Source organism: Pantherophis guttatus, chromosome 6 (assembly GCF_059756535.1).
Source record: "Pantherophis guttatus breed Tessera chromosome 6, ASM5975653v1, whole genome shotgun sequence".
Taxonomy (NCBI): Eukaryota; Metazoa; Chordata; class Lepidosauria; order Squamata; family Colubridae; genus Pantherophis; species Pantherophis guttatus.
In genome coordinates, this window is record NC_142068.1 from 88,712,209 (window position 1) to 88,732,003 (window position 19,795).

Sequence of the window (19,795 nt, forward strand, 5' to 3'; positions counted from 1 at the left end):
TATTTTTTTGAACCCCAAAATAAGCGCTTGGCCTTATTTTTGGGGACATCTTATTATTTTGGGGCACATGGAGGAAACCAGAGGAAATGGCAGGGACCGGCTGCACATGTGTTTAAATATTTTCAGGGAGGGCTTATTTTCAGGGGGGGGCTTATTTTAGTGCATGTACTCAAAAGCCTGATTGGGTATATTATCAGGGGATGTCTTATTTTAGGGGAAACAGGGTACAGAGGGATGCAAATACAATGTTTGAGTGGTTTCATAGTGTAGTTGTACCAATTTGCCTCCAGAGGTTGTGAGCAGAAGTGGGTTTCACATAATTTTACCACCAGTTTGCCGTGCACTGAAAATGTGAGTGCACGTGGCTCGCATGCATGCACGCAGCTTAGAAAACGTGGCTAAATAGGACGGCATAATGACGGGGCACCACTACCGGTTCACCCAAACCTGTCCGAACCGGCTGAATACCACTACTGGTTGTGAGGTACTACAACACTGGAGGTTTTAAAGAAGAGATCAGACAGCCATTTCTCTGACATGCTCTAGGGTCTCCTTCTTGAGGTTGGACTAGAAGATCTCCGAGGTCCCTTCCAACTCTGTTATTCTGCCATTGACCATCCTATAGAACAGAGGTCTTCAAACTTGGCAGCTTTAAGACTTGTGGACTTCAACTCCACAAATCAACTCAAAAGAGTTGAAGTCCACAAGTCTTAAAGCTGCCAAGTTTTTGAAGACCTCTGCTATAGAACACTCAAAGCCTGCTCACATAAACCAAGCGTGGAATCTCCTTTTGGAAGATATCGACAGAAGGACATTCAGGTACACACATGGGAACAACGCTCATTAGCAGTCTGGCTTTAGAACACACATTTTGGTTTGCCAGACACACAACAATGGCGGCGTCTAATTTGATTTGGGGATTTTGTAGAGAAACGGCAAGGCTTGAGGGGGAAATGGCTCTCTCACAAATCTCCTGCCAGTGATCATCTTCAGTTAGCATTATTGCGTTTCTCAAGATGACAGCCATCACATCAGATTACCGAATGTTGCTCGTGATGACATCTGACAACAATGAACGATTGAAGGATTGGAAACAGGCTCAGGACAGGTAAGAGATTTTGTGTGTATGTATTTCTTCTCTCCTCTTGATAATACATTTTGCAGATATACAGTGCAAAATAAGAGGGAGATGTAGACACATCTTACGCTGATCCCTTTTCCAAACCGCCTTTAGATTCTTGTGGAGGAAAAAACAAAACAAAAAACAAACCATTCTGTCTTGCAAGCCCCAAGACTGTTCAAAATTTTATTTTATCGACACACAAAAGAAATGTGTGTAGATACAACGCAAGCTTTACTATAGTTCCAAATCTCTAGCTACTTAGTTGGAATAAATGTCTTGTCTGTTTTCCTCTGAGGCATTGTGTTTCGTTCCAGAAAATGTGACAAAAAAAGCAAAGAGGAGCTGACAGCTCTGGTCTCATCACCTGAAGGGGGTAGGACTAAAATCCTGGAAGAGCAGATCTAGGAGTAGTGGTTTCTCCTGGTCTCACAGGTTCTGCTTCATAGGCAGATAGAAGCAGTCGTGGGCTCCAAATTTTTTAACAACCAGTTCACTGCCCTGATGATTGGCTGGGTGGGCGTGGCTGGGTGGGGTGGGGTGGCCGGGGGTGGTGGTCATGTGACTGAGAGGGCGTGGCCAATTCTATGTCACATGTGTGGGTGGTACCTGTATGGGACAGGCAGGGTTGGGGAGGGAATCCAGGGGTCTCCAGTGGGGAGGGTGGGTGGGAAGAAAGAAAGATCGAACGTGTGTGTGTGTGTGTGTGTGTGTGTGTGTGAGAGAGAGAGAGAGAGAGAGAGAGAGAGAGAGAGAGACTGTTAAGCTAGACTGGGAAAGCTGGTTGCGAGAGGAAGAGAAGCTGGGTAAGCTGGACCCAGACACTTCCTGGGTCCCCTCATTCCAGAAGCAGCAACTTCACACTCTTCCCCTCTCTACTAGCCCCCTTCTTCTCATGGGATCGCCCAGCAACGGAGATGGCGAGGGAGAAGGGGGCAGCATTTCTTTTGTGCTTCCATTTCTGTGTGGCACTCTCCACTCCATGCTAGCGGCCGCCGCTGCCCCTCAGGCTGTTTTCAGACCAATTTTGGCCAGAAGAACAGTCTGAAAACAGCCCAAAAAATGACCTGAAAATGGCCCGAAAAACAGCCTGGTTTTGGGGCATTTTTCAGGCTGTTTTCAGGCCGTTTTTTCCAGCCAAAATTGGCCCAAAAAACAGTCTGAAAACAGCCCAAAAAACTGCACAGAATAGGAACAACTGGTTCAGGTGAACTGGTCCAAACCACCAGCAGCCCACCTCTGGATAGAAGCTGTATCAAAGGGGACATTTGCACAACTTCAGATATATGTTTGTTTGTATCCCGCCTCTATTATTTTTACAAATATCTCAAGTGGGGAACATATCCAACACACCTTCCTCCTTCAATTTTTTTTTTTTTTTGGCAACATATTCCTGTTGTCTGAATCAGGAGAACCTCCCAACCATTATCATTGGAGCTAGACAACTACAATGAACTCCGCTCTTGAAAACCATCTCAAAGATTTACTTATCCCAGAATGCAGCAGGCCATTCATTGAGTAGCATTGATCTCTGGGAAGATAGGTGTAAGCTCTGAATCCTACGTTGGCTTCTAGTTCAAGGAACAGAACCCAAAGATCTTCTGGACTACCTTCTTCAGACGGAATCCAAAAAGTCCTCCATTTCTTCAAGGCCATACCAGGAAAGTTCAAAGGCATTATTAGAGCTCTCCTAAATTGGAAGAGCTTCCCACCTGAACTGGAATTGGTCCCTACAGTTTTGGCTTAGCAGAAATTATTGAAAATATCTACGGTGTCAGGGTTCCAAGTAATACCCCCAACTAAAGAAGACTCTGAGGCTTGAGTTCCCTCAAAGTTCCTTTTATTTGAAGATGTCATATTGACACCTCTGGGAAAACCCAAATCTGAAAGTTTCCAGGTTTTCCCCACCCAAGTTGGTATTTGCTGGTTCTCCGAACTGCTCAAAATTTTCGCTACTGGTTCTCCAGAACCTGTCAGAACCTGCTGGATTTCACCCCTGATGGAAACTAATCAAGGAGAGAAACAACCTGGATGTCAGGTTTCGATGTCATCTCAAATAAATTGCACTCCCAAACAATTAATCTTTGCTGAAATATTCCATTTATTGAGTACGACAGATCTGGCCCCGACTTTGTCGTAGCCGATACTAACCCTCTGACCCCCAAACCCTTCCCTTTCTGTTCCCCAATTCTCATCTTCTCATTGGCCATCTTCCAAGTCAGTCTCCCCAGCTTCTGACCTCACCCCACAGGAATGTTCCCTCCTCCCATCCCATCTCCTAGGGGATATTATCTACAGAGAAAATAAGTAGGTGAAAAGTCAAGCCTCATCTTTTTATGGCAGCATCAGAATGCTGACATCGGAATTAAGGAGAAACTCCCTAACAATGAGGACAATTAACCAGTGGAACAGCCTGCCATCAGAAGTTGTGTGTGTTCCATCACTGGAGGCTTTTAAAAAGAGACTGGACAGCCATTTGTCAGAAATGGTATTAACAGAGGTCCCCAACCTCTGGTCCATGGACTGGCACCGGATCATGGCGTACTAGAAACATACAGGTCCCACAAACAAGTGAAGGCCCATCCATGGGATGCAGGCAGCATGACAAACCACACCCCTTCCAGTCCACGGAAAAATCTCTCTCCATGGAACCGGTCCCTGGTGCCCAAAAGGTTGGGAGTCACTATGACAATTTGGCACAGCCAAATCGCCACAGTCAGCTTGCCACGGCCAACTCATCCTGGCCTACTTGCCATGGCCAACATGGCAGGACAATTGCTGCAGGACAAGAGTTACATTAATATCTAAGAAATAGTGGAATAGAATGATTAAAGAAATGATGCAGAAGAAGAGACAGAATGAAATGTGAATGGCAAAAATTAAAATATTTGTGAAGTTTCCGAAAGATGCCCTAATTAATTCATGAGCCATGAGCCGAACTTCAAAAGAAATACAGTCGTTTATTAGGAGCACTATTTCAGCAATATTCGGATGCAGTTAGAACTAATCCCAAGTAGATTTACGTTCTCCTATGACCCTGTCTCTCCCCTCCTCTCTGGCCATGTCATAAATCACATTCTCCAATTAACCACTTTGGCTGGCTGTGAAATCCAACACCCTCCTTCTGATTGTGGTCAGGAAGAATGTATGGAATGCACTTCAGTTAGGGAAATCAATCAGCTCTATCAGTTCTCCCTCCCTCCTGCTCATGGCAACTTGAAAGCTTTGCAAGTTGACAATATTTTTTTTTAAAAAAATATTTTTAAATAATTAAACAGAATTGTTAAATTGTCCTGCAGTGGGTTGTCCCATGGCGACTGGGCCGTGGTCAATTGTCCTCCAACAAGTTGGCCGTGGTGAGTTGGCCGCAGTGAGTTGGCTGTGGCAAGTGGTCCCATTCTGGTGGTATAGAGTCTCCTGATCGAGCAGGGGGATGGACGACAAGACCTCCGAGGCCACATCTAACTCTATTATTCTGTTCTGTTCTATGTATTTTCAAGAACTGGGTTGAAATGTCTTCAGAACATCTGGATTCCAAGTCTGGTTTAAGATTGAGATGCCATTGAGTAGTTTCAAGGTAAAAGCTGCGCCAGAAACCCTATTCTACAGTAGTGGCCAAAATTGTGGAAACCTTTTGGGAAAAGTGTATTTTCTAAAACTAGCTAATAACACCACTTTTTTTTTTTTTTTGGAGTAGTACCGTAAAATTATATATCAATGGAAAGATAATTGAATCAAGAATGCAATAACTTTTATGAAGGATTTGCTATTAGAATAGCAGTTACAGTATAAAGAAGAAAAGTGAAACATGTAGAAAAAACGAGATCTACAAAAATGATCACCATGTCACTTAATACTTAGTTGGGTAACCTTTAGCATGAATTACGGCTTTACAACGTCTTCCCATGGAGTGAACCAAGGCTTTTAGTTCTGCAGCTGTTCTAATGTGAAACCAAGATTGAATGATTGCTTCTATTAACTGGGTTTTATTGCTGGGTTGCTTCTGACTAACAAGTTTCTTTAGTCGGCTCCATAGATTTTCAATTGGGTTAAGGTCTGGGCTATTCCCAAGCCATTCCAGCAGTGGAATAGGATTATCTTGAAACTCCAAAAAAAAAAAAAAAGTGGTGTTATTAGCCATCAGACCTCAAAAATACACTTTTCCCAAAAGGTTTCCACAATTTTGGCCACGACTGTATGTTGTGCTGGCATGGGGTAAGGCTGGAGCTTCTGAGCATTAGCTGGCACAAGGCTACTGCATAAAAGAAACACACAGCTCAGCATCTCCTAGGTGTCTTCCTGAACTTATTCTATTTGTGGCTCTGACTCCCATCAATGGCAGCTCATGATACAAACTCAAGTCCTGGCATGTAGATCTGGAACCAATTACTTTGGGGATAGTAATAACTTGTCAAAGCAGGTGGGGTTACATCACTGTTACCAAGAAGAACTTGGAAGTATCAAAGCAAATAAAAGGACTGATAAAAAGAATATTTTCAACCGATTGCAGGGATCTCCTTGCAATCACCAGAATAACATTCATGAAAAAGGCCATTTCTCTTGGACTCCCCACTTTGCCTTTTTCTGCCTTCGCTGCTAACTTAAATTCAGGTAGTCCCCGATTTACAACTGTTTGTTTAACAACGGTTCAATGATACGATGAGGGCATAAAACCCAGGCACTCTCAGCATCTCTTCCTTTTTTTTTCTTCACCCAAGATCTTCAAGGCATGTGATCCTGTCCAGCATTAAAACCATCTTTCTAAGTAGCCACCATGTTTCCAGTGTATTTCTCCCCACTTGGAACTGAACCCAGATGGACATTTCTTCCAAAAATGGTATTAAGCAAAAAAAGGAACTTCCCCTGCTTTTATCTTATTGTCTTGCAGACAAATGTGGAGGTGGATCCCATTATCCGGAGGGGGAGAACAGCCAGTCTGGGCCATTGGATCAGGGGTTATTCTCCCTTCATTTCCAACAATTGCATCTATTCGGATTTTAGTCTATTGGTCTTTTATCCTAGAAATCAACGGTTTTGGTATACAGGATATTTTCTTTCTTTCTTTCTTTCTTTTTTTCAACCGAGAGCAAAACAAATGAGTAGAACAGCAGGGAAAAGACAAACCAGCAGGTAAAACATCAGCCAGGCATTAAAGCTTTCTCTGGACAATCAGAGGCCACTTCACAGAGCCTGGCGGGAATCAATCGCTTCTATCATCTCCGACAGCAAACATTTCCTTCAAAAAAAGCTCTGAAGCTCATCAACCAATTTGCACGCATAGCAGAGGAGCCAAAGACGAGATTCACAGACAGGCTGAAGTCTGAGCATCTCCACTTGGAACAGATCAAGCAGCAGAAGACACGGCGAACAGCCTGGGGAAAAATTCTGCGTTCTGTAAGGTAGCTTTTTCCCGGTATCAAAGGCTACTTTTCACTCGTAACAAGAACGTTGTAGTTCAACTCTGCATATGTTGCAGGCAATCCTCTGGACCCCGGTTCACACACTGAACAAAGGCAAATCAGGCAGAATTTGTGCACCTCCACCGACCAACAATCACAATCACATCAGCCACTAATTTAGCAGATTCAGTTTTGAGGAAGGATCCTACGTGGAAACAAGGATCACCCTGAAACTCAGTCAATGATCAAGGAGAATATTTGTAGCTCAGGGGTGAACTGAGGGGTCCTTGGTGCTCTCCGAGCTTGTTCGGGTTTTTTTGCAAACCCAAAAGTGCCTTTTTCCAAAAGGCAACTGGACTTTTCTTTTTCCTTGAAGACGTTTCACTTCTCAATCAAGGAGCTTCTTCAGCTTCTTGCAAACGTTTCATTACCCAAACAATGCAGTGGTGAGAGTAAGAGCCGTGGTGGCGCAAGGGTTAGAATGCAGCATTTCAGGGTAATTCTGCCGACTGCCAGCAGTTCGATCCTGACTGGCTGAAGGTTGAGTCAGCTTTTCATCCTTCCCGAGGTCGGTAAAATGAGGACCCAGATTGTTGGGGAACAATAGGTTGACTCTGTAAACTGCTTAGAGTGGGCTGTAAAGCACTGTGAAGCAGTATATAAATTTAAGGGCTAGTGCTACCTAGTTTAGGTAATGCAACATCTGCAAGAAAACAACCAAGCTCTTAGAGCATCAAGAACCCTTCTTTTGCTCAAGTAAATGAAACTTAGCCAAAGTTTCTTATTATGTTTATGAGCTGTGATGAACTGCAGGCTTTTACTCTCATTTCTTTCCATTCCTCTATTGTTATCTAGAAACAGGGGTGTCACATGCACGCATGGACCCTCTTCGCATGCGCAAACCCTTCTGCGCATTGCAAAGGGTAAAAAACAGCTTACTTCCTGGTTAAAACCAGGAAGTTACGACGACCAGGTGGGTGGGCGGAGCCTCGCGCTGTCGTCGCTACCGGTTCTCTGAACCACCCACTGCCATCGGTACCGGTTTGGCCGAACCGGTCCGAACCAGTAGCATTTCACCCCTGCCTAGAAATGAGGATCCTTTATCGTGTCCAACAAATCACACAGTTCCATTTGTTTAAAGTTGAGAAACTCTCTCTCTCACAAGCCACAAACGACAGCTTAACATCATGGAGGGAGAGCCGATGTCCAAGTCCAAAGTTTACCATAGATCAGTGTTTCTCAACCTTGACAACTTTAAGTTGTACAGACTTCAACTCCCAGAATTCAGAGCTGCCTGGGGAATTCTGGGAGTTGCCGTCCCTACAGCTTAAAGTTGCCACGGTTGAGAAACACCACCATAGATTATTATGGAAACATCAGCAGCTCCTCTTCATTCCTGAACTGAGAACATGCACCTAATGCCTGATGCAAGACCCCAATGGGACCTTCTTATGACCCCAATGTTTTGCTTCCATCACTACCCGCCACCAATTCCTAATCAATTGGCTTTATCCTGCCGGAGAATAAAGCTAGCAAAAACAAAACAGGCAAAAACCCAATGTTTTGATCCTTGACGAAGTAGGCCAGATGCCTACAACATGAGCAGCCTTTCTAATCAAAAGATCAGCACTGTCATGGAGGTTAAATCAATGTACCGTAAAACCTTATCTCTATAACAATCTACTACAACAAATGAGACTTACTAGCAGTTCACAATAAACTGTTTTTATTTACATAATAATAAAAACAATATCTATTCAAATACTAAATAGTATGTCATTCCTTTTCTTAAATATCCTGTCAGATATATATGTATGTATGTATGTATGTATGTATGTATGTATGTATGTATGTAATCATTCTATATGATTATAGTTCTGGCTATTCTTCCTCAGAAGAAGGAGTCTTTTAATACATCAGATCTACCTCTGATCCCTAATCAGAAATCTCCTAACTGCCAACTTACTGATGACTAACTGTCTTCAGAACTATCTTTCAACTTCATACTGACTACAGAACTGCCCTTTAGAACTGCCCTCTAACTGACATTAGAATTGCAGAACTGCCCTCTAACTGACAACCAAAATGACTAACTTTCTATCAGTAGTCTCCTTTTATACTGTCCCACTGACAGTTAGGGGAGGGAACATAAAAGCCCTGGAGATTCAAACCCATCAGCTGCCTTCTGATTGGCTCACGCACTTGTCCATTCCAAAATCCATTAATAGGCACAGCTATAGAGAAATAAATTTTCTCTAACAAGCACCTTACCTGAGTGTCTCATAAGCATCTCCTCTCCGGGAGCTGTACCACCTACACCTTCTGAGACTTCACATAACAGGGTCTATTTTCCTGCAATTAAGAAGAGAAACAAAGAGTTGGCATCTTCCAAATTACTTTGCAAAGCAGGGCGGACACTATCAAGTTCCAAAAAGTCCTGATGACAAGCATCTGGAGGAGGAGGAGGAGGAGGAGGAGGTGTCCCCAAAAGTCAAGATGGCCACCATAACTGAGTGACCAAGAGTGTTTCCTGTCCTTTTACGTGCATTGTGTGTGCAACAAATATAACAAAGGGGGAGGGGGGAGGGGGGTACTTTTGATTGTGTGGTCAACATCTTACTTTTTTTACATTCCTTCCCCTCAAAAAATATAGTCCTGCTTGATCGGCCTGGACAAATTTCCAAGGGCACCTTTCTATAAGAGCTATAGTGGTTTAATACTTTCTTTAGTAGCAGAGGTGGGTTTCAGCAGGTTCTGACCAGTTCTGGAGAACCGGTAGTGGAAATTTTGAGTAGTTCGGAGAACCAGTAGTAAAAATTCTGACTGGCCCCGCCCCCATCTATTCTCTGCCTCCAGAGCCCCAGTTGATCGGGAGGAAACGGGGATTTTGCAGTAACCTTCCCCTGGAGTGGGGTGGGAATGGGGATTTTGCAGTATCCTTCCCCTGCCATGCCCACCAAGCCACGCCCACCAGGCCACACCCACAGAACTGGTAGTAAAAAATTTGGAAACCCACTACTGTTTAGTAGTATAGTTTTTTATGAGTTTTAGTTTTTTAAATGTGGTTTTTTATATTCTGTCAGCCGCCTTGAGTCGCCATATGGGCGAATAGGCGGCAATATAAATCAAATAAATAAATAAATAAATAAATAAATAAATAAATAAATAGTGATCTCTAGTTTTATTTCGGAGTGCAACGAAATCTTGGAAAAAAGATAACCTCTTTTCTGTGTATTGTCCCCAATATAGTGGTGGGCTTCAATGTATGTTACTACTGGTTCACCCTGCGCGTGCATGCTCGCTTCGTGCACATGCAGGCCTGGTTTGCGCACGTGCCTGCCTTCCACACAAGCACCCGGCCTCAAAAACATGTCTAAATAGGATGGCCTAGAGCAGTGATGGCTAACCTTTTTGCCGTTGCGTGCCAAAAGCAGGGGGAGTGCAGGGAGGGGTCTCTCTCGTTTGTGCTCATACCCATAATTCAATGTGCCCACCCCCCATGCATGCACGTGCGACCCCTCCTGCGCTCCCCCCGCTTATGGCACGCGATGGCACGGTGGGCCAGGTAGGCCTGTTTTTCGCCCTCCCCAGGCTCCAGAGGCTTTTTAGGAGCCTGCGGAAGGCAAAAATGGCCTTTCCCCCCCAGAGGCCCTCTGGAGGCCGGAAACAGCCCATTCCTGACTTTCAGTGGGCCCGGAAGGCCTGAAAATCAGCTGGCTGGCATGCACATGCATGCTAGAGCTGAGCTAGGGCAACACTCGCTTGCCCACAGATATGGCTCTGCGTGCCACCTGTTGTACGCGTGCCATAGGTTCGCCATCATGGGCCTAGAGCCAGGGCAGGTGGGCAGGCCCACCTGCAATTTCTGCTACCGGTTCGGGTGAACCAGTCCGAACTGGATGAATACCACCTCTGCCCCAATATGTCCCTTGCAAGATCCTACCATGGGCCCATTCCATCCATGATCGAAAAGGGGTATACAAGTTTAAATTATAATATTGACCTAGAAAAGGTTTCAAAAATGGGCGTTTTGTCTTCATATTTGCAATCAGAAGTGACATAGACTGAAAAGGTTACAATAGGTACCATCGGTTTCCAGGATCAAGCAAGATTTTTTTAAAAAGAAACTCTCTATTGCCCTTTTGAGGAACCTGTCCTATTACAAACTTGTTCAGATATGAAGATCTGTTGGAGAGTGTCTGGTTGAAAACTTTCCTTATCAGCCACTGAGACAACTGACATTCTTGGTACTATTTTATATATCCGTGATGGTGAACCTATGGCACACGTGCCGGAAGTGGCACACAGAGCCATCTCTCCGGCCATGCAAGCCATCGCCCATTGGTCTTCCGGGTTCGGCCGTGCCAGCCAGCTGGTCTTCACATGCGTGGGAGCGTCAGAAACCAGAGGACCAGGTGGCCAGTGTGCATGCATGTGCCAGAAACCAGAAGAACATCTTCCTGGCGCACGCATGTGCCCCGGACGGCTGCTCTTCCAATTTCCAGTATGCATGTGTAAGCGCATGCTCCCGTTTCAGCACTCAGTGCTGTTATATATATTATATTTCATACTTCAGAAAATGTATTTTCTGAATTGTAAGCCTCCCAGAGTCATTGACTGAGGTGGACAACCATAGAAACCCACAAGCCAACCAACCAACCAACCAAAATCCATTCCCCATAGAATTTAAGCTTATCCCCATATCATCTGCAGAAACAGAAGCAAAGAAAGAGAGGTTTTGTGATCTTTTACAACTGTTGTTATTGTTTTTAAGTTTGGGGAAATGATATCATTACAAGATTTTTGCTGTCTTCAGGACAGTATTTGGACCGAAAATTTCATTCTGAATGAATCTACTTAAGATATGAGCTTCTCTTCCGTAACGAATATGGTGGATGAAATACTTGTAAAGTGCAAAGTCCCGTTGAGGCTTAGATAAAGTGTATAAGAGTTTCTAAAATCATTGTGAAGTTCCAGGCTAAAATTATTTGCAGAAATCTAATCAACAAAGGCCGTTTCCAGCCAATAAACCATTTATGTGTTTTTTGAGCAACACTGAAAACAGATCTCTTTTTATAGGTACAAAGAATATCACAAGAATGTTGATTCATTTCCAATTGTCCATGAAGTTATGCTGGGATCTTTAATGGGTTTTCAGAGCAGGCAATAAAGAATGGCTCTTTAAAGAGTGATAACCTATCATCAAGATTTTGATGAACATCGATGGTTGCTTCTCAGATTAGACCAGTTCTCGAAAGATACAGTCATCTTCTACCCTGCTATCAGAGAATCCTTTAATAAAAATATTGGGGCTAGAAGATAAGATTGTTACATGCTATGCCAGCTGGCTGAGGAATTCTGGGAATTGAAGTCCACAAGTCTTAAAGTTGCCAAGGTTGGAGACCCCTGAGCTATGCTATATAAAAGGATTGCCTCAAGCATAAAGGTAAAGGTTCCCCTCCTACATATGTGCTAGTAGTTCCAGACTCTAGGGGTAACTGCTCATCTCTGTTTCAAAGCCAAAGAGCCAGCGCTGTCCGAAGACGTCTCCGTGGTCATGTAGCCAGAATGACTAAATGCCAAAGGCGCACGGAATGCTGTTACCTTCCCACCAAAGGTGGTCCCTATTTTTTCTACTTGCATTTTTACATGTTTTCGAACTGCTAGGTTGGCAGAAGCTGGGAGAAGTAACGGGAGCTCACCCCGTTACGCGGCACTAGGGATTCGAACCACTGAACTGCCAACCTTTCAATCAACAATCTCAGCGACTTAGCCAATGAGCCACCACGTCCCTCTATTCTATGCCCTCAAGCACAGAATCATCCTAATCTTCTTCAGGAGGGCTTCTCTGGGGCATGAACCCAAGACATATCCCATTAAAAGCAAGAACAGTCTACTGTTGCTCAAATGTTTTGAACTGACCCTCTTTCTATGCTCCTTCTGCTTTCTGAGTGGCCCCTTCCCTCAAGGACCCACCATATAATACATGGCAGAAAAATACTGCAAGGCTCACCTACCACTACATATTTATTAAATTTGTTTACTGCTTGACACAAGGTAACTCTGGCGGTTTACAAAGTTAAAAGCAATAAAACAATATAGATAGATGATAGATGACTGCTGATCGACGGACCAACCGACAGACACTATCTTAGAACAGAACAGTATGGAGAGAGAGTGGAGAGAGGGGTAGAGGGACAGATAGGAAGAAGAGGGGAGAAGAGAGGAAAGGAAAGAGAGGGACAGAAGAAAGGGAAAAGGAAAGGAAGAAAGAGGGGGAAACAAGAATAGGAGAGAAGGTTAGAAAGGGAGGAAGAGGGGAGGCGTGGGGGAAAGGAAGGGGAAGGAGAGAGGGGGAAGGAGAGGAGGACAGAAGAAAGTGGAAAAAAATAGAAGAAGGGAAGGAAGGGAAAGAGGGGAGAAGGAGAGGAAAGGTTGTTGTGAAATAAGGAAGATATGGAATGGTAGAAGAGCAACCCCGAGTATACTTTAAAATTTTAGGAGGAAGACTGAACAAATATGAAAATCAAAAGATAATATGTATGATTAATAATGGCTAAGAGATTGTACATTTGTGTATGTTTATGAGAAATAAAAATAAAAACTTTCAAAAAAACCAATATAGATAGATGATAGATATCAACCGACCGAACAAAAAACAGACACCATCTTAGAACAGAACAGAATAACAGAGTTGGAAGGGACCTTGTAGGTCATCTAGTCCAGAGGTCACCAATTGGTGGTCTGTGGACCACTGGTGGTCTCCGAGAAAATTTTGGTGGCTCGCAGAAAAATTATTTGCATTTTTTATATTGCACTAAATCAGGAGTCCTCAAACTACGGCCCCTGGGCCAGATACGTGCAATGAACACTTGTGTTGCTGCAGAGAGTCTTCCCCTTCGAGGTCTTTTTGTGTGGGTCGGAGGGGGGCAGAAATTCCAACTTGGGGTCTGCTTCGGCCTCCTGGAACAGGGCTTTGGGTGAAGGCTGGAGGGAAGTGCCACTGGTGGCGAAGAGCCGGAGGGCCTTGTTCCAGTGAGACTGCATCATGGCCTGGAGCTGCCTGACCATCTCAGACCATTGAGCTTCCATGTGCCAGTACCTGGCCTTGTACTCCCACAGGTCTTCCCTCTGCTGTCAGCCCCACTTCACCAGGGCTGCCATTCCAGCAGAGACAGAGGCAAACAGGCCTTGCCTTGTCTCCGATTGCTTCCTCCTGCTGACAGCCGGTGGATCCTTCTTCTGCCCACTGTTCCTGGGGCCACCATCCTCTCCATTACTGCCAGATGTGCTACCGCCCCTCAGCTGAGAGGTGGACAGGACCACACCTGCGCAGAGGCCAAGCCGGCCAAAATAGCCAGCATTAATCGGAGTTTGCTGAGAATATCCATGGCTCGATGGCCCTGGTGGTCCTGGTGGCCCAGGACTGATTGTGGCTTGTTAGCCCAGAAGGAATGCAGCTGGAGCCCTCCATTGGAGGCAGGGTTTTGTGGGTGGAGTCGCGGGGTGGAGCGCAATTGGTTTAAAACAGTGGTGGGAGCCCAAAGAGGCTAGAGCTGACAACATTTCACTAAAACTGCACTGGATGATTGTTGGAGCATGCCAGATCGCGGAAGGTAAAGCTTTTACAACAACCTCCACCCTGTTGTCTGGTGTTTCTTTTCCCATCCTGATCCAGAAACTGACATCTGCTTGGAAAGCCTATGCTCTTAGTCCTCAGTGAGGTGTTTCTGCTGAGCCTCCTTCTCAGTCAGATCCAATTTGAATTGAGCTGTTTTGCCAACTCTTGCTCGTGGTGGCTGCTTTAGCTCCAACAACTGCTTCCTGTTGGGGCCCGACGGAGCCTGGGCAAAGATCATCCTAGCTTGGAAATTTGAGGAAATGAAGTCTACATACCTAGAGTACAGCCAAACTGGAAATGTACTAATCTGAAGAACAGGAAATCACAGGATCTGATTATTTAATCAGTAATGACAGAGACAGAACCAAAATATTTACACAGGTAGGACTGATCTCTTTGTGGTGTGAAAATCAAAGAGCCCATTGTTAAAATAACCATTGTTAAAATAATCGTTCATCATCTAATCAATTGATACTTCATGAACAAAAGTGCAGAAGATGTTAAACAATGATAATTGACTGTCAAACGGAACAGACATTACTGGAAATAGCTGAGCGATACATTCATTTTTTAGTTTCCTCTTTAAGAAATGTTATCAACGATTTTCAAAGTTGGTTGAGCCTCATTGTTGTTGTTGTTATTTGTCACGAAGTCATGTCCAACCTATTGTGCGATTCCATGGACAACGTTCCTCCAGGCCTTCCTGTCCTCTACCAACCCCCGGAGTCCATTTAAGCTCACACTGACTGCTTCAGTGACTCCATCCAGCCACCTCATTCTCTGCTGTCCCCTTCTTCTTTTGCCCTCAATCTTTCCCAGCATTAGGCTCTTCTCATTAAGTGGCCAAGCTGGATGTGATTTCTACAGCTTAGAACTTCACAACATTGTGCAACATTGATTTCTTTTTTTAAGTTGAAACAGACAAACATCTTGTCCCATCAGGTAAAGGTAAAGGTTCTCCTCACACATATGTGCTAGTCGTTCCTGACTCTAGGGGGCAGTGCTCATCTCTGTTTCAAAGCCGAAGAGCCAAAGACATCTCCATGGTCATGTGGCTGGCATGACTAAACGCCAAAGGCGCACGGAACACTGTTACCTTCCCACCAAAGGTGGTCCATATTTTTCTACTTGCATTTTTTATGTGTTTTCGAACTGCTAGGTTGGCAGAAGCTGGGACAAGTAACAGGAGCTCACCCCGTTATGCAGTCCCATCAGGTAGCGTGTCATAATTTTACACATTGTGATTCTGCCGTTTGTCAATATTTGTAATAATCTCCTACCAGATAAACACCACAGACTTCTAATCCTAAATTCGATGTATTAGATCTCTGGGTTCTACGCAGAGATCTGGTTCTCTTCTACCTTGCTTATCATTAGAGCTAAATCATTACATCACTCACACGTTCGAAACTGGTTTGAAGCTGCAGTTCCTGAGCTGCGTGGAAGAACTGAATCTAGTCTTCCCTCGGTCAGAAAAATCCTCACCTCAGCATTCTGCAAAGATGCATATTGTTCATATTTCAATAGGGATGTAGCCTTCAGCTGCCCTTCCCCAGGTGCCGGAAAAACCTGAGGACATCAAGGGCGGCAGGAGCTCCCTGAACCAGCAGGGGGCGCACTATAACAGCCAGCCACTTGTTAGTCTGTCAATTCTTGTTTATTATGGAGAAGGGAAATTTCTATTCTAGGCAAAATATTTCTCTTGTGGTTACTTGGCTAAAGGAATCAGACTGTCCATGCACATAAGAGGGAGAAAACTTCTGCGGCATCATTGCAAAGGTTTAGCGTATGGCATCTGTCTGTCTGTCTGTCTGTCTGTCTGTCTGTCTGTCTGTCTGTCTGTCTATCTATCTATCTATCTATCTATCTATCTATCTATCTATCTATAAGATTTTGTGCCACAGATTTAATTTGATTTTTTCCCCCTCTGTAAGTGGGCAGTTAGTTTTTTCTAACCAAAGTAAATACAAGAAAACAACATTCTGGCAGCTGAGTGGGATCAGCAGGGCAAGGAGCAGCAAAGAAAGTGGGCTACGCAGTGACTCACATCGTAAATAAAATTGCCGTATTTAAAAATGCAAAACAGAACACAAATGCTTATAACAATGGGAAGCACATTCAGCTTCAACAGGGTGCTCTCAAAATGCAGAACGTTGAGCTGCTCGACTCTACCAACAGAAGTCTATGGAGATTCTCAATCATCCAGGTCATGGTTGCCCCAAAGTTTCTTTTTCCACAAGGCAACCAGAAAACTAATTTTCTTAGATGTTTTTTTTTCCCCCTTTGAAAATGTTTCACTTTTCATCCAAGAAGTGAACCGAAGAAGCTTCTTGGATGAGAAGTGAAACTTTTTCAAAGAAAAGAAAAAAGCCCAGTTGCCTTTTGGAACAAGCACATTTGGATGTAAAATATTCAAGGATGCCTTTAAAAGTTTGCTAGGTTTTGAATTATGTTGACAGTTTTGAAGTGAAAAATCTCAACTCCTGTTTGGATTTAAATACGCTGGGACTTCATGACTTCACATCTCAACCTCCCTCTGCTCCAGCAGCTATTGGGGTCAATCATGGATTTTGCTAATTATTTCTGGTTATTTTGGTTTCGGCATTATAAAAGGGGTTTGTATCTGTTTGTTTGTTTGGAAGAGTCTTAAAACATGGCTTCAAAATAGCAATGTGCCAGTAACAGGGTTTCTATTTCTTTTAAATTTTGTTTTCTTTCTCACACCCAACCTGATTTAAAAAGATATGTTGCTGCTTCAGGAAGGAATCTGTTGCATCACACTAACCCTTTTGCACAATTGCTACTACAGTAGACTCCAAAGTGGAAAATGTGGGAATGTACTGCCAAAGCAGTTGTGCAAAATTTTTTTTGCCAGACTTGTAAAGATGGGTGTTGATTTATCTACTAAAGAGGGGAAAGATGAGGTCATTAGTTTCCATAACAAGTTGGCAGGAGATGGGGCATTTAATCTGCCCACCCTAATTTTCATAATTAGGAGGAACAACAACAAGAGCAAAAAGGGGGGAAAGTGGAACCGTTCCTTAATTTCCATACTTAAAAGGCGAACTTTCCCTAGAATCTGGAACAAAACACTCTAGGAGGCAAATCTGCGTGTTATGGGCAACAAATGACATTTAATAAGAAAAAAAAAACCAGAACAGAATAACAGAGTTGGGAGGGACCTTGGAGATCTTCTAGTCCAACCCCTGCTCTTGAAAGCAGGAGACCCTAGACCACTCCAGACAAGTTGATTGAATCTATTGATTGAGTCTATTTTTCATTATGGGTAGTCCTTGACTTCGTTGGAAGAAATGTCCATCTGGGTTCAGTTCCAAGTGGGGAAGAAAGACACTGGAAACATGGAGATTGCTTGGAAAGATGGTTTAATGGTGGACAGGACCACGTGGTTTTGAGGTCCTGGGGAAAAAAGGGAAGAGATGCTGAGAGTGCCCCGGTTTTATGCCCTCTCTGGGCTTTTGAATTTGAGCTTGTGTTCTGATTGGTTGTCAGACTCCCATGTGGCCAAGCAGGGTCAACTCTGTAGGCTGTCCTGAGTCCCAAACTTGGTTGACTCTTGCTGGATGATCTTGTAATGAAAGGGCTTTGGACAATTCCTATTATGGCTCTGCTTGAAGGAGGTAGATCTTTGTTATGTAGAATAGACTGGCCCAGGCCTTAATGGCCCATTGACAAAGGTTGGGGGCCGGGGAGCGTTTGAGTTTCTGCCTCCCTTTTAGGGCAAATATTCTGCCCTTTTTAATATTTCCTAAAATATCTCATTTTCCTAGGAGAGGGGTGGATGTTAACTTCCTACAATTTATGACCATAATTGATCCCAAAATTTCTGTTGCTAAGTTAAGTGAGTTTTGCCCCTTTCTTAGCACCTTGCTTGCCACAGTTATTAAGTGAATCAGTGGAGTGGTTAAGTTGGTAACATGGCTATTAAAGCAGATCTGGCTTCCCCCTTAACTTTGCTGGTCAGAAAGATCTCCGAAAGAGATCCCATGACCCCGGGACACTGCAAGCATCCATCATGAGTCATTTGCCAGGTGTCTGAATTTTCATCACATGTGTTAAGGAATTCGCAGAGCAATCTTTGAGTAGCAAGGGTGTGCACATGAAAGCGATTGAGAGCAGTTGCGAATAAGCACAGCCAACACACAGATACACTGAGTTGTGTTTACTTTTCAGGAAATAGTAATAAGGCACAGTCCAATAAACAGTCCAGGTCATACACAGATAAAGCAGTAGATAGTAAAACAATAGTCCAGGGATAATCCAATAACAAAGTCTTCTTACCAGTCGTCATAGTCACACACAATAAACAGTTGCAAACAGTAGCAAACACAGCAAAGAGCAGTAAATAGCAGTAGCGAGCAATAATGATCAGCAAAGACAAACAAACCATGTTTCAAGCTTCCTCTTAAGGACATTGGCTACAGAACTAACCAATCAGGACACAGTATGATGCAATACAGCAGTAGTCTTAAAGCTATAATGAGGGTTTATATATTGCCAACCCAACAAGTTAGGTAATTATCATTTCCTAACAACATGGCCATGGGGCCATGCAGCAATGGTCATAAGTGTGAAAAACGGGCCAGAAGTCCCTTCTTCGGTGCCGTTGTCACTTTGAAGGGTCATTAAATGAATTGCTGTCAGTCAAGGGTCTACCTTCCATGTAGAACAGATTCGTTATTTTCTGAAGGCTGGAAAAAAAGTCCTAGCAAATTCCTTCCTCCTTCTACAGATCTAGAAATAATCGGCTAGATTGCTAAATACTCAGTTCTCTGGCATAGAGAGAGACACCCAGCCAAACCCTGAACAAGGGCTTGTTAACACATGTTGGATCTTGGCATCCTGGGAACAGGCGATGTAACAGAAGAGACGAGCTTTTGAGACCTTCCCAAATGTTGTCCCAAATACCTCTAAGGGAGATTTCCCTTAGACCTATCAATCATTGTTTTGAATAGGGCTGCCAGTTTGCAACCTAGAAACTTTCTCAGGCCTGAAGCAACCTCTTCTCTCTTGCATTACTTTCATATGCTTATGCTCTCCCCCCCCTCTCTCTCTCCACTCCCTCCCACTCAGAACGGGCTCACAATTTGGGTGTCCTGCTAGACTCACAGCTAAGATTAGAGCAACATCTGACAGCTGTGGCTAGGGGGACCTTTGCACAGGTTCGCCTGGTGCACCAATTGCGACCCTACTTGGATTGGGAGGCTCTCCTCATGGTCACTCATGCCCTTATCACCTCACGGTTAGATTATTGCAACACGCTCTACATGGGGCTACCCTTGAAAAGTGTTCGGAGACTACAGTTGGTCCAGAATGCAGCCGCGCGAGCTGTCGTGGGTGCACCTAGGTACACCCACATTACACCAATTCTCCGCGAGCTGCACTGGCTCCCTATTGGTCTACGGTCACAATTCAAGGTGTTGGTTATTACCTTTAAAGCCCTACAAGGCTCAGGGCCAGGTTATCTTCGAGACCGCCTTCTGCCGCATAGCTCCCAGCGACCGGTAAGATCCCACAGAGTTGGTCTCCTTCGGGTCCCAACAGCTAAACAATGCCGGCTGGCGGGCCCATGGGGGAGGGCCTTCTCTGTGGCTGCCCCAGCTCTCTGGAACCAGTTACCTCCTGAGGTCCAGACCA

At 44.2% G+C, this 19,795-nt stretch overlaps 1 protein-coding gene across 7 annotated transcripts in view; it reads right to left on the minus strand.

Moving 5' to 3' along the window:
* ZMIZ1 (zinc finger MIZ-type containing 1) overlaps positions 1 to 19,795 on the minus strand; it is a 520,224-nt gene that overhangs the window by 260,029 nt on the left and 240,400 nt on the right. For 5 of the 7 annotated variants that reach the window (XM_060694124.2, XM_060694123.2, XM_060694122.2 and 2 more), the window contains exon 4: positions 8,791 to 8,871. The exons of the other annotated variants lie outside the window; for them this stretch is intronic. The gene's annotated coding sequence lies outside the window, so the exon portion shown is untranslated. The remainder of the gene's footprint in view (positions 1 to 8,790; positions 8,872 to 19,795) is intronic. 7 annotated transcript variants of the gene reach the window in all.